Source organism: Lithobates pipiens, unplaced genomic scaffold, assembly GCF_037356315.1.
Source record: "Lithobates pipiens isolate NorthernLeopardFrog02 unplaced genomic scaffold, aLitPip1_a1.2 Scaffold_18, whole genome shotgun sequence".
NCBI lineage: Eukaryota > Metazoa > Chordata > Amphibia > Anura > Ranidae > Lithobates > Lithobates pipiens.
Genome location: NW_027507758.1, coordinates 129892574 through 129904523, shown reverse-complemented (window position 1 = coordinate 129904523; position 11950 = coordinate 129892574). Strand labels below are relative to the sequence as shown.

The following is an 11950-nucleotide window of genomic DNA, read 5'->3' as shown; positions in this document are numbered from 1 at the left end:
ACTTACTAAATGGGCAAAACTTTTGCACTGTGAATTGGAGAAGCACCAGGCTACTCCTGTCTGTGTGGAATTAGCAGACCAGTTAGTGCACGGCCTTAAGTACGTTTGTGACATGGCCCTGGATACGCTTCCTTTGCTCTCCAGGGCTTCAGTGTCAGCAGTGGTCGTCTCAAAACTCTTCTGCCAACAAAAGGACTATTTTTGACTAGTTTGCTTCAATAAGTTGAATGACAACTCCTGCGTATATTTTATGCAATTCAACATTTCTTTTCTATGAAAGAACAGTGTGTGAAGATCAGCAGACTTTATTCCTGAGGTGACTGCTATGTAATGGCCATTGGAAGAGTTAGAGCCCCTGATACTATGGCTTGTGACCTTCATCCCACCATCACTGATCTCAGGCCTGTCAGAACCTGTGAGTGACAATGGAAGTGAATGGATAGAGAACGGTGAGCAGAGGACAGCGGTAAGAAGAGGACGGCGGTGAGCAGAGGACGGCGGTGAGCAGAGGATGGCGGTAAGAAGAGGACAGCGGTAAGAAGAGGACGGCGGTGAACAGAGCACGGTGGTGAACAGAGCACGGCAGTGAGCAGAGGACGGCAGTGAGCGGAGGACGGCGGTAAGAAGAGGACGGTGGTGAGCAAAGGACGGCAGTGAGCAGAGGACGGCGGTAAGAAGAAGACGGCGGTGAACAGAGCACGGTGGTGAGCAGAGGACGGCGGTAAGGAGAGGACGGCGGTAAGGAGAGGACGGCGGTAAGGAGAGGACGGCGGTAAGGAAAGGACGGCGGTGGACAGAGGACAGCGGTAAGAAGAGGACGGCAGTGAGCAGAGGATGGCTCTATCAAGCAGCTGATTTCCTGCTGTCTTTTGCGTGCCTCCTACAGAGTATTTGGCTCCATTAGTTCATCTCTCCTTTACACTATGAGCTATTCTGTAATGCTGGGATGTTAATATATGAAGTGTAAAGCGGTTACATTAAAAGGCTGACTATGAAATTTAGCATCCTGTTTGGGGTGTACAACTTCCATTGTAAACAGGAGAGGTTTTGGTGGCTTTGCAGGCAGTACTGTGAGCTCTTTTGTCATGTTTGAGAGCTGCTAAATGATTGAGAAGAGTAGGAAGTATTGGTATAGCATATAAAGAATTGGCGTCACTCATAGGGATCTATTTATAAAGCACCATGCAAGAAAGAAAAACAAAACAGCACATGTATAGAGAACAGCGTTGTGCATTGTTTCCTTTGCCTCAGGACCAAGAAGCCCTATTGAATCGAAAGCCCGGCTTGCCCAGAGCCACACAGTCATTCCTCCAAGATCTTCAAGTGGGAAAAAGTAATGCGCTAAACCTAAAATTGTGAACAAAAGCAGCTGACACTCAAACAAAGTCCAAAGGTTAAACAAACAAATTAGTGTAGCGCTAAACAAAAATGATCAGTGTACTCAAACAGTGACAATCAATAAAATAAAATAAAAAACCGTGAAGGTGAAAAAAACATTCAAAGCAAAAATAGTGTACATAAAAACAAATACATCTGTGTACATGCAAAAAACCTATAGGGTATCGCCCACAGGAATATGTATATAATAATATAACCAAAAAATCCCACAAATTAAATTGTCCAATACAATGATGAATAACTTGATTGCCAGAATGGTGCAATCAAAATAGGTCTTAATGTGACTCAAAACTTCAGGAGTGGACATCAGATGGAAAGATGAAACACTCTTACCAGATGAGTTGGATACAGCTACCGTATGGCAGTGTATCATATGAGCTTGCAGCGCTATAACCACTAGCGCTAGAGGGGACAGAACCAAGCCAAATCCAGGCAATCAGGACTGAAAGGCGGCCAATCCAGAGGGACCACACCTGTCCAAGGAGACTCAACAGCAATCCAATACGATACAATGGAATGGCTCAGCATGAATCCAATACAATGTAGGAAATATAAAAAACGGAAAATACTCAGATGGTGCAGGTCAAAAATAGATAAAAACTTTATTCACATCTTGCATAAAAACAGATGTGATAATGCAATGTGATCACATAAAATATATAAAAAGCAATGTGGGAAGCGTAAGATAGGCAAACCCTACGTGTTTTGACACATTAGGTAATCGACTGGGGCATATCTCCAAAATCTTCCCCCCGGCCTACATTCCTTTCATTCGAATAAAATGGCTTCCTACTAAAAAAGGGTTCAGGACACACATATGTGGGGGGTACACTGGCCAACTGGACAGACTTTAGTAGAAAGGATTTGTAGCATTGAGCAGGCCCCACAGTGAAGACATCTAGACTAGAACTTTGCTGCTACATATACTCTGCTTTACAAATGATCAGGACAGGGATGCTATCTTGCTGGGGGTGTACATGGATATCACAGGTACACAGGCTGGAGTCCTGGGTTCATACAGGTTGCCGCGGCCATGTTGTAGTGCAAACATTTTTTATACAGCACGTTGTGTTTGGCGGACAGTGTTGCTTGCCAAGCATGTATATTGAAACCAGTGGGACTGTGCCACAACTATGTGCCAAAGCTTGGCATGTGACTTCAGTGCAGTATTTCAATGGTAAATTGCACTTGGAATGTGAGAGACTATAAACCATCTACTACCACAGAGGTGTGTGTTAAAGTCACCTTCTGAGTGAACAAAGAAGATTGTACAATCTGATTGTATAATGTCCTGCCAGCTGTAGGGCTCATTCCCACTTAACCACTTGACCTCCAGAAAATTTACCCCCCTTCATGACAAGCCCATTATTTGTGATATGGCATAGCTTTAAACATAGCGAATAAAAAAATGAAAAGCATCAAATTTCTTCATAAATTTAGGCCAATATGTATTTTACTACATATTTTTGGAGAAAATATATTTTTATTTATTTTATTTTTTTACTAGTAATGGCGGCGATCACTTATAGCGGGACTGCAATACTGTGGTGGACATTCTGACTCTGCAACTTTTTGGGGACCAGTGACACTAATACAGTGATCAGTGTTAAAAATATGCACTGTCAATGTGCTAATGACACTGGCTGGGAAGGGGTTAAACATCAGGGAAGATCAAAGGGTTAACTGTGTGCCTAGCCAGTGTTTATGTTTACATTGGCAGGTACTTTTACCAGTGGAAGAGATGGAATTTATTCTCTGCTTTGCAGGGACACAAATTCCATCCTTTCCCCCCTGTTAGAATGGGGATCTGCCTTGTTTACTCTCCCCGCTCATTGGCGGGTGCCGGCAAACATCGGGTACTGTACACCCGCCGATCGGGTCCTGCAGTGTATATTGATAGTGGAAGCGAGACTTCTGTGGCGTGAATGCATGCCCCCTACCCAGAAGTGGTGGATCACGTATATAGATGCGAGATCTGCTGCACAGGTGCCGCCCTGTAGCAGTAAGACAGTCTTACTGCTACAGGGCGATCCAGAAGTGATTAATTATTCGGATCTCTCTTTAGAGGGCATTTTTTGTCAGGCGGTGAGAAGGCGCTGTATTGCCTCCTCAGCACCTGCTTTAACCTCTTTATCCCCACACTAGTGCACTCCAACCACGCATTTGCGAGTCACCTGCAGAGTGTCCCCATTCATTTCAATGAGTCCCATTCGGTGCAATTACAGCTGCTGATATTGGTTGCGTCACCCAAATGTGCACATGGCCTTAGGGCCCTTTTACACCAAACACAATTGGAAGCAGTTGGATGCATTTTGAACTGTACTCCAACTGCATAGACAGCCCAAAATTAAGGTAATCCTATGGGCACAGTTGTCATCATTGCAGTGCAGTTCAGGGACACCTACTAGCAAACGTATGTAGGTATAGCCCCCTGCCACACCCCCTTAAAGGAGAAATAACTAAAAAAGGTTAATTAAATCCACAAGGGCTTTATTTTTACATAGTTACATAGTAGGTTAGGTTAAAAAAAGAACACAAGTCCATCAAGTCCAACCTATTTACCACTACTATTCCTTTATATTGGCTTTGAAAATTTACAAATGCAGCAATTTAAAATTTGGATGAAAGGTTTAGCAGTGGAAAACACTTTTTGAAAGCTAAAAAGTGCATTTTATATACAACTATATAGATCAGAGCAAAATGAGTGATGAATGAGGAGGAAAGAGGGACAGAGGGACATTGCTTCAAATCAGGGACAGTCCCTCTAAATCAGGGACAGTTGGGAGCTATGTACACTGGAGAAAAGCTGAAACACAAGATCTCTCTTTTGGACCCTGACATAGGCACACCCCTGATCCATCTCTCCACAGAATGATTGGTGGGTCACTGTGGCCATCGCAGCCGCTGATTGGCTCCCGCTGTGTCCAATCACAATCCGTGCGCGCCGCCTACACCACGTGCACAGAATCATGTACAGGTACGTGATTTTGTGCAGCCAGGCTGCCCTGCTTCAGGATATATGTGGTGGGCGGTCCGGAAGTGGTTAAGCCAAGAAAGCCAAACCCAAAAACGTATAGAAAAATGCACTGCAACTGCAAGCGCGCATCAAGCGCACGTCGAGCGTGCTTCAAACTCGTTCAATTGCTTGTAAAAATGTAGTTAAAAAACGTGCAGTTATGTGCAGTTTCTGGGGTGAATGGGCCATAAGAGTAGAAGTTTGGATTTAAGCAGGGCTTTTTTTCAGCGGGAATGCATTTCCGTTACCTCCAGCAAGCACTGAATGTATGTAATGGCAAGGAGTGCTGGGTTGTGCTGCAGAGTCTAGTTATGCTGGCTGCAGGGGGATCTATTGTCGCTGGAGGGATCTATTTTTGCAGGGGGGAGGGGTTATTGTTGTTGTGAAGGTCTATTGCTGCTGCTGGGGATCCCTGGGGATCCAGCTGTTGCTGGAGGGTATCTAATTTTGTGGGGGGGTGCCGGTGGGGAGGGGGGTGGTAGTTGGGGGTCTTGGCTGTCTATCGTTGCTGGGGTATTTGCAGGGGGATTTATTTTTGCTGGAGGGGGTCTTATGTTTTTGGGGGGTTAGTTGTTGCATGGTGGCTGGGAGGGATCTACTGTTGAGGGATGGGTCTATTGTTGCTGTCTGAGGGGAGATCTGTTGTTGCTGCTGGGGGTCTATTGTTGCTGGGGGTATTGTGTTGCAGGTGGTCCATTGTTCCTGGGGGGGGGGGGGTCTATTGTTGCTGACTGCAGGGGATCTATTTGACTGCTTTTCTTATTATTATTTAATTCTATACAAATTACTTAGTATCACAAATGTTATGTGGTTCTGGGCCGGTACTGGGAAGTGGGTAAGGGGTGGAACCAAGGAACGGTTCTCAGAGGTGTGTAGGGGATGGAACCAAGGAACAGTGCTCAGAGATGGTTAGGGGTTTGGAACCAAAGAACAGTTCTCAGAGATGGGTAGGGGGGGAACCAAGGAACCATGCTCAGAGGTGGGTAAGGGGTGAAACCAAGGAACGATGCTCAGAGGTGGGTAGGGGGTGGAACCAAGGAACGGTGCTCAGAGGTGGGTAGGGGGCGAAACCAAGGAAAGGTGCTCAGAGGAGGGTAGGGGGCAAAACCAAGGAACGGTGCTCAGAGGTGGGTAGGGGGTGAAACCAAGGAACGGTGCTCAGAGGTGGGTAGGGGGTGTGCTCAGAGGTGGGTAGTCAGCGAAACCAAGGAGCGGTGCTCAGAGGTGGGTAGGGGGTGGAGCCAAAGAACAGTGCTCAGAGGTGGGTAGGGGGTGAAACCAAGGAACGGTGCTCAGAGGTGGGTAGGGGGCGAAATCAAGGAAAGGTGCTCAGAGGTGGGTAGGGGGTGGAACCAAAGAACAGTTCTCAGAGGTGGGTAGGGGGTGGAACCAAAGAACAGTGCTCAGAGGTGGGTAGGGGTCGGAACCAAGGAACGGTGCTCAGAGGTGGGCAGGGGGCGTGCTCAGAAGTGGGTAGAGGGCAAAACCAAGGAACGGTGCTCAGAGGTGGGTAGGGGGTGGAACCAAAGAACAGTGCTCAGAGGCGGGTAGGGGGTGGAACCAAGGAACGGTGCTCAGGGGTGGGTAGGGGGGGGCAAAACCAAGGAACGGTGCTTAGAGGTGGGTAAGGGGTGGAACCAAAGAACAGTGCTCATGGGTGGGTAGGGGGCAGAACCAAGGAACGGTGCTTAGAGGTGGGTAGGGGGCGGAACCAAGGAACGGTGCTCAGAGGTGGGTAGGGGATGAAACCAAGGAACGGTGCTCAGAGGTGGGTAGGGGGCATGCTCAGAGGTGGGTAGTCGGTGAAACCAAGGAGTGGTGCTCAGAGGTGGGTAGGGGGTGGAACCAAAGAACAGTGCTCAGAGGTGGGTAGGGGATGAAACCAAGGAACGGTGCTCAGAGGTGGGTAGGGGGCGAAATCAAGGAACGGTGCTCAGAGGTGGGTAGGGGGCGGAACCAAGGAACGGTGCTCAGAGGTGGGTAGGGGGCGTGCTCAGAAGTGGGTAGAGGGCGAAACCAAAGAAACGGTTATCAGAGGTGGGTAGGGGGTGGAACCAAAGAACAGTGCTCAGATGCGGGTAGGGGGTGGAACCAAGGAGCGGTGCTCAGGGGTGGGTAGGGGGGGCCGAAACCAAGGAACGGTGCTTAGAGGTGGGTAGGGGGTGGAACCAAAGAACAGTGCTCAGGGGTGGGTAGTGGGCAGAACCAAGGAACGGTGCTTAGAGGTGGGTAGGGGGTGGAAAAAAAGGAACGGTGCTCAGAGGTGTGTAGGGGGCGTGGTCAGAGGTGGGTAGGGGGTGAAACCAAGGAACGGTGCTTAGAGGTGGGTAGGGGGCAGAACCAAGAAACGTGCTCAGTTAGGTAGAGGGCGGAGACAAGGGGTGACTCTGAAAAGGGGAGTTCCTGCACCTATTGTCTGAGAATAAAAATCCTGGATTTAGAATTATATTATTCATAGGCTAACTAATAAATGGTATCACCCTCTAATCCAAACTTCTACTGCTGTTGATGCTGTCGAGTAGAAGGTGTCTTCCTGGTGATGAAAGTGCTATTAGGAAAACACTGAGAGTAATCAGGGGGTTGATGTGATGACAGGTGATGAAGGGGTTAATGGCGGGCGGGACGTTGCTGTGAGCTGCCATCGATGAGCCGCAGATCGTGAGCGAGAGCGGCAGAAAGCTGCACATGCGCAGTACGGGAAGGTAAGCACGCCGTTTCAGGATGAGTCGGGAGCGCGCAAGTGGGTGTGCGGCGCTCTAGTGACAGCTCCAGGCTGCCTGGTGACAGTTCTGTGTAGAACTCAGCAGCAACAGCTGCCTGGGGAGGAACACTTCATAGGAAAAAAGTGACACTGCAGTGGCAATCCTGTGCAGTACGAGAATGTAGAGTATAGACGGCAATGTCCAACTAAAGTGCTGAGATAGGAGCAGACTGTGCTGACCTGTATGTCACCTGTGCAGGTAAGAGACATCGTCCATTCCTGCACTACAATGTACATGTCTGTGTCACCAGGGCACCCAATGTGCTGCACTCATGTGCCACCTTCATAGAGACTGCTGGGCAGCTTTTGCTTTGCAACTTTTTTACTAAATGGTAACTTTACTGGGATTAATACTAAGTGATAGAGAACCAGGGTAGTATTATCAGACTGCACAAGCAGGGATGGAGGAGTGTGCCATGCACACTGCTAAGCTATAATGTTCTACCAAGTCTGGTAGGTGACCAGTGATTATTACTAGCCAGGGCTGCAAAGAGGATCAGTGACTATTGCTAGCAAGTTTGGGAAGGGTAGCCAGTTACTAATGCTAGAATGGACTGGGAAAGTGACCAGTAACTATTGCTAGCTAGTTTGGAAAAGTGATCAGTGACTATTACTAGCCAGGGCTGCAAAGATAACCAATGACTATTGCTAGCATATATCTAAGGAGGTGACCAGTGACTATTGCTAGCATATCTGAGGTGACCAGTGATTATTGCTAGCATATCTAGGGAGGTGACCAGTGACTATTGCTAGCATATCTAAGGAGGTGACCAGTGACTATTGCTAGCATATCTAAGGAGGTGACCATTGACTATTGCTAGCATATCTAAGGAGGTGACAAATGACTATTGCTAGCATATCTAAGGAGGTGACAAGTGACTATTGCTAGCATATCTAAGGAGGTGACCAGTGATTATTGCTAGCATATCTAAGGAGGTGATCAGTGACTATTGCTAGCATATCTAAGGAGGTGACCAGTGATTATTGCTAGCATATCTAAGGAGGTGATCAGTGACTATTGCTAGCATATCTAAGGAGGTGACCAGTGACTATTGCTAGCATATCTAAGGAGGTGACCAGTGACTATTGCTAGCATATCTAAGGAGGTGACCAGTGACTATTGCTAGCATATCTAAGGAGGTGACCAGTGACTATTGCTAGCATATCTAAGGAGGTGACCAGTGACTATTGCTAGCATATCTAGGGAGGTGACCAGTGACTATTGCTAGCATATCTAGGGAGGTGACCAGTGACTATTGCTAGCATATCTAGGGAGGTGACCAGTGACTATTGCTAGCATATCTAGGGAGGTGACCAGTGACTATTGCTAGCATATCTAGGGAGGTGACCAGTGACTATTGCTAGCATATCTAGGGAGGTGACCAGTGACTATTGCTAGCATATCTAGGATGGTGACCAGTGACTATTGCTAGCATATCTAAGGAGGTGACCAGTGACTATTGCTAGCATATCTAAGGAGGTGACCAGTGACCATTGCTAGCATATCTAAGGAGGTGACCAGTGACCATTGCTAGCATATCTAAGGAGGTGACCAGTGACCATTGCTAGCATATCTAAGGAGGTGACCAGTGACCATTGCTAGCATATCTAAGGAGGTGACCAGTGACTATTGCTAGCATATCTAGGGAGGTGACCGGTGACTATTGCTAGCATATCTAGGGAGGTGACCGGTGACTATTGCTATCATATCTAGGGAGGTGACCAGTGACTATTGCTAGCATATCTAAGGAGGTGACCAGTGACTATTGCTAGCATATCTAAGGAGGTGACCAGTGACTATTGCTAGCATATCTAAGGAGGTGACCAGTGACTATTGCTAGCATATCTAAGGAGGTGACCAGTGACTATTGCTAGCATATCTAAGGAGGTGACCAGTGACTATTGCTAGCATATCTAAGGAGGTGACCAGTGACTATTGCTAGCATATCTAGGGAGGTGACCAGTGACTATTGCTAGCATATCTGGGAAGGTGACCAGTGACTATTGCTAGCATATCTAAGGAGGTGACCAGTGACTATTACTAGCATATCTAGGGAGGTGACCAGTGATTATTACTAGCATATCTGGGAATGTTGATAGCCAGGGCTGCAAAAATGATCAGTGACTATGTGAGAGCCTGGGAAGGTGATCAGTGACAATTGCTAGCAAGGGTTAGGAAGGTAACCAGTGACTATTGCTAGCCAGGGCGGCAAAGATGATCAGTGATTATTGTTAGCAAGTCTGGAAAGGTAGCCAGTGACTGTTGCTAGGCAGAGCTGCAAAGATGATCAGTGACTATTTCCAGCAAGGGCTGCAAAGGTAGTCAGTGACTATTGCTAGCAAGTCTGCAGAGGTAGTCAGTGACTATTGCTAGCAAGTCTGCAGAGGTAGTCAGTGACTATTGCTAGCAAGTCTGCAGAGGTAGTCAGTGACTATTGCTAGCAAGTCTGCAGAGGTAGTCAGTGACTATTGCTAGCAAGTCTGCAGAGGTAGTCAGTGACTATTGCTAGCAAGTCTGCAGAGGTAGTCAGTGACTATTGCTAGAAAGTCTGCAGAGGTAGTCAATGACTATTGCTAGCAAGGGCTGGGGTTGAGAAGGTCAGCAGTGACTATGGCTAGCAAGTCTGCAAAGTTGTCCAGTGACTATTGCTAGCAAGAGCTGGAAAGAGGACCTGTTGCTTGCAAGTGCTATGAATATGCCCAGTGACTATCTCTAGCAATAGCTGGGTAGATGACCGGTGACTGTCACTTCCAGCTGTTGTGCCACCACAAATCTTGCAAGATGTGGGGATTTTCATTTGCATAGAGATCCTTGTGTCTTTAATTAAACTTGCATTGCTCATCATTTATGGTAAGTGTTGTTTATCATATTTTGCAATTGTATGTTTTTTTTTTTTTTTTTTTTTTTTTAACACGTGACTTTTTTTTTCTAATTTTTCCTAATGTGTAGAATTTACTCTGCTTTTTACTTCTAATCCTAAACTCATTGATTTTTGCTTTCACCCTCAATAGCGAGTTTTTATATTAAAAGTAGTACCCTATAGCAGCTATGTAGAATTCACCTAGTCCCAATCTGGTTTTAGAAGTGAAGGGTTACTGTAGGCTATTGGACTAATAAATTATTACTTGAGGATCAGATCACGGTCCGGTTTCCTTCTTTATTCGGAACCAATATTTCATTTTTCTTTAGGCAAAGTGATGTCGGCTAATTAAAACCATTTCCCTTTTTTTTATGAAATAAATAAGGATAAATGTGTTTCCTATATGGAGAAGCCCCAAGAAATGTTAACACATATTAAAATAAAATGTTGGAGTGCTGGGGGCCTGTACAGAATTATCAGCATTCTGTCAGCACATTCGCTTTCCTGTGCTGCCTTTTTTGTAAAATTGCTGTTTCACACACATCAAGACTGTAAAGAGGAAGTTATATTTGTGGTGAATGCTGTACGATGACGGGATTGTATCAAACATGAACTTCCTGTTTCTTTTTAAAGATTAATTCTAAAATTCAAATAAAGCTGAAGTGAGGCTGCCAGTGCAGAGGTGTACAGTCGCAGACGTAGTGAGGTGACTACCGCACTGTTGTCATGTGACACGTTTAGGCGCCATTTACAAAACGACCCACGTGCATGCTGCTTATGGAACTTTACAAGTGCATATGCTACAAGCAGCTGGAAAAAAAAAAATACTAAATTCAATAATGTCACTTTTTCACATGTTTACTCAGAGGAAGAGTTCTCATTATGTTGCTGTTTGTTTTTATCCATGTTTACGGAGGAAGATTTGCATCAGAAACAGCAGGAGGAAACAGACCTCTCCCATGTTTTTTTTTTTTTTTTTTTTTATCTTTGTTTACAAAATATTGTAAAAAATATTAATTATGTCTGTTTTATATGCATTCGGGTTACTGGTAATTTAGGCAGCCTTAAAGAAGAATTGCGTTTGTACTGATTATATTTCAAGTAACCATATAAATGCAGTGTCAGAAAAACTAAAAACGAAATATTATCCAAAGTGAAAGTTCACACTAGAATTTCTCTGTAGACATTAAGCTGCCATGTACAGTAAAACCTTGGTTTGAGAGCATTTTGCAAGACAAGCAACATTTTATTTATTTTTTTTAACAAGAAGAGGAGATAAGAAGAGGCAAGCAACATTTTTAAATAAATTTTGACTTGATATACAAGTGATGTCTTGATATACAAGTAGCGTTATGTCACAACTGTGAATAAAAGAGAAGAGAGGTACCTCTAAAGCCCCATACACACTATCAGATTTTCTGCTGATTTTTTTTCCTTCAGATTTACCAAAACCATATAATATGAGGTCAAACCTTATGCCGCGTACACACGAGCGGACTGTATGGCGTACTTAGTCCGTCATACAATCCGACGGACAGTCCGTCATACTTTCCACTGAACGGACTTGACCACACACGGATACCCAAACAGTCCGACGAAAGCTTGCGCGATGACGTGTACAGCACGTACGACGGGACTAGAAATAGGAAGTCCAATACACAGCAAAGCACCCTTCCGCTGTGTAAATCCTTTCTGGGCATGCGCCATTCTTAGTCCGTCGAACTAGCATACTGACGAGCGGATTGTCCGCTGAAACCAAAGTACGATGGACAGAATTTCGAAAAATCCGAAATACTTAGTACGCCAGACTGCACGCTGAAAAAGTCCACTGAAGCCCACACACGAGCGGACTGTCCGCTGAAATGTGTTTCGACGGACTAAGTACGCCATACAGTCCGCCCGTGTGTACGCGGC

General features: G+C 45.8%; 1 long non-coding RNA gene across 1 annotated transcript in view; it reads left to right on the top strand.

Moving 5' to 3' along the window:
• The first annotated feature begins 7141 nt into the window (after positions 1-7141).
• LOC143987414 (uncharacterized) overlaps positions 7142-11950 on the top strand; it is a 319148-nt gene continuing 314339 nt past the window's right edge. The window contains exon 1 of the long non-coding RNA XR_013276646.1: positions 7142-7374. This is a non-coding gene — a long non-coding RNA (uncharacterized LOC143987414). The remainder of the gene's footprint in view (positions 7375-11950) is intronic.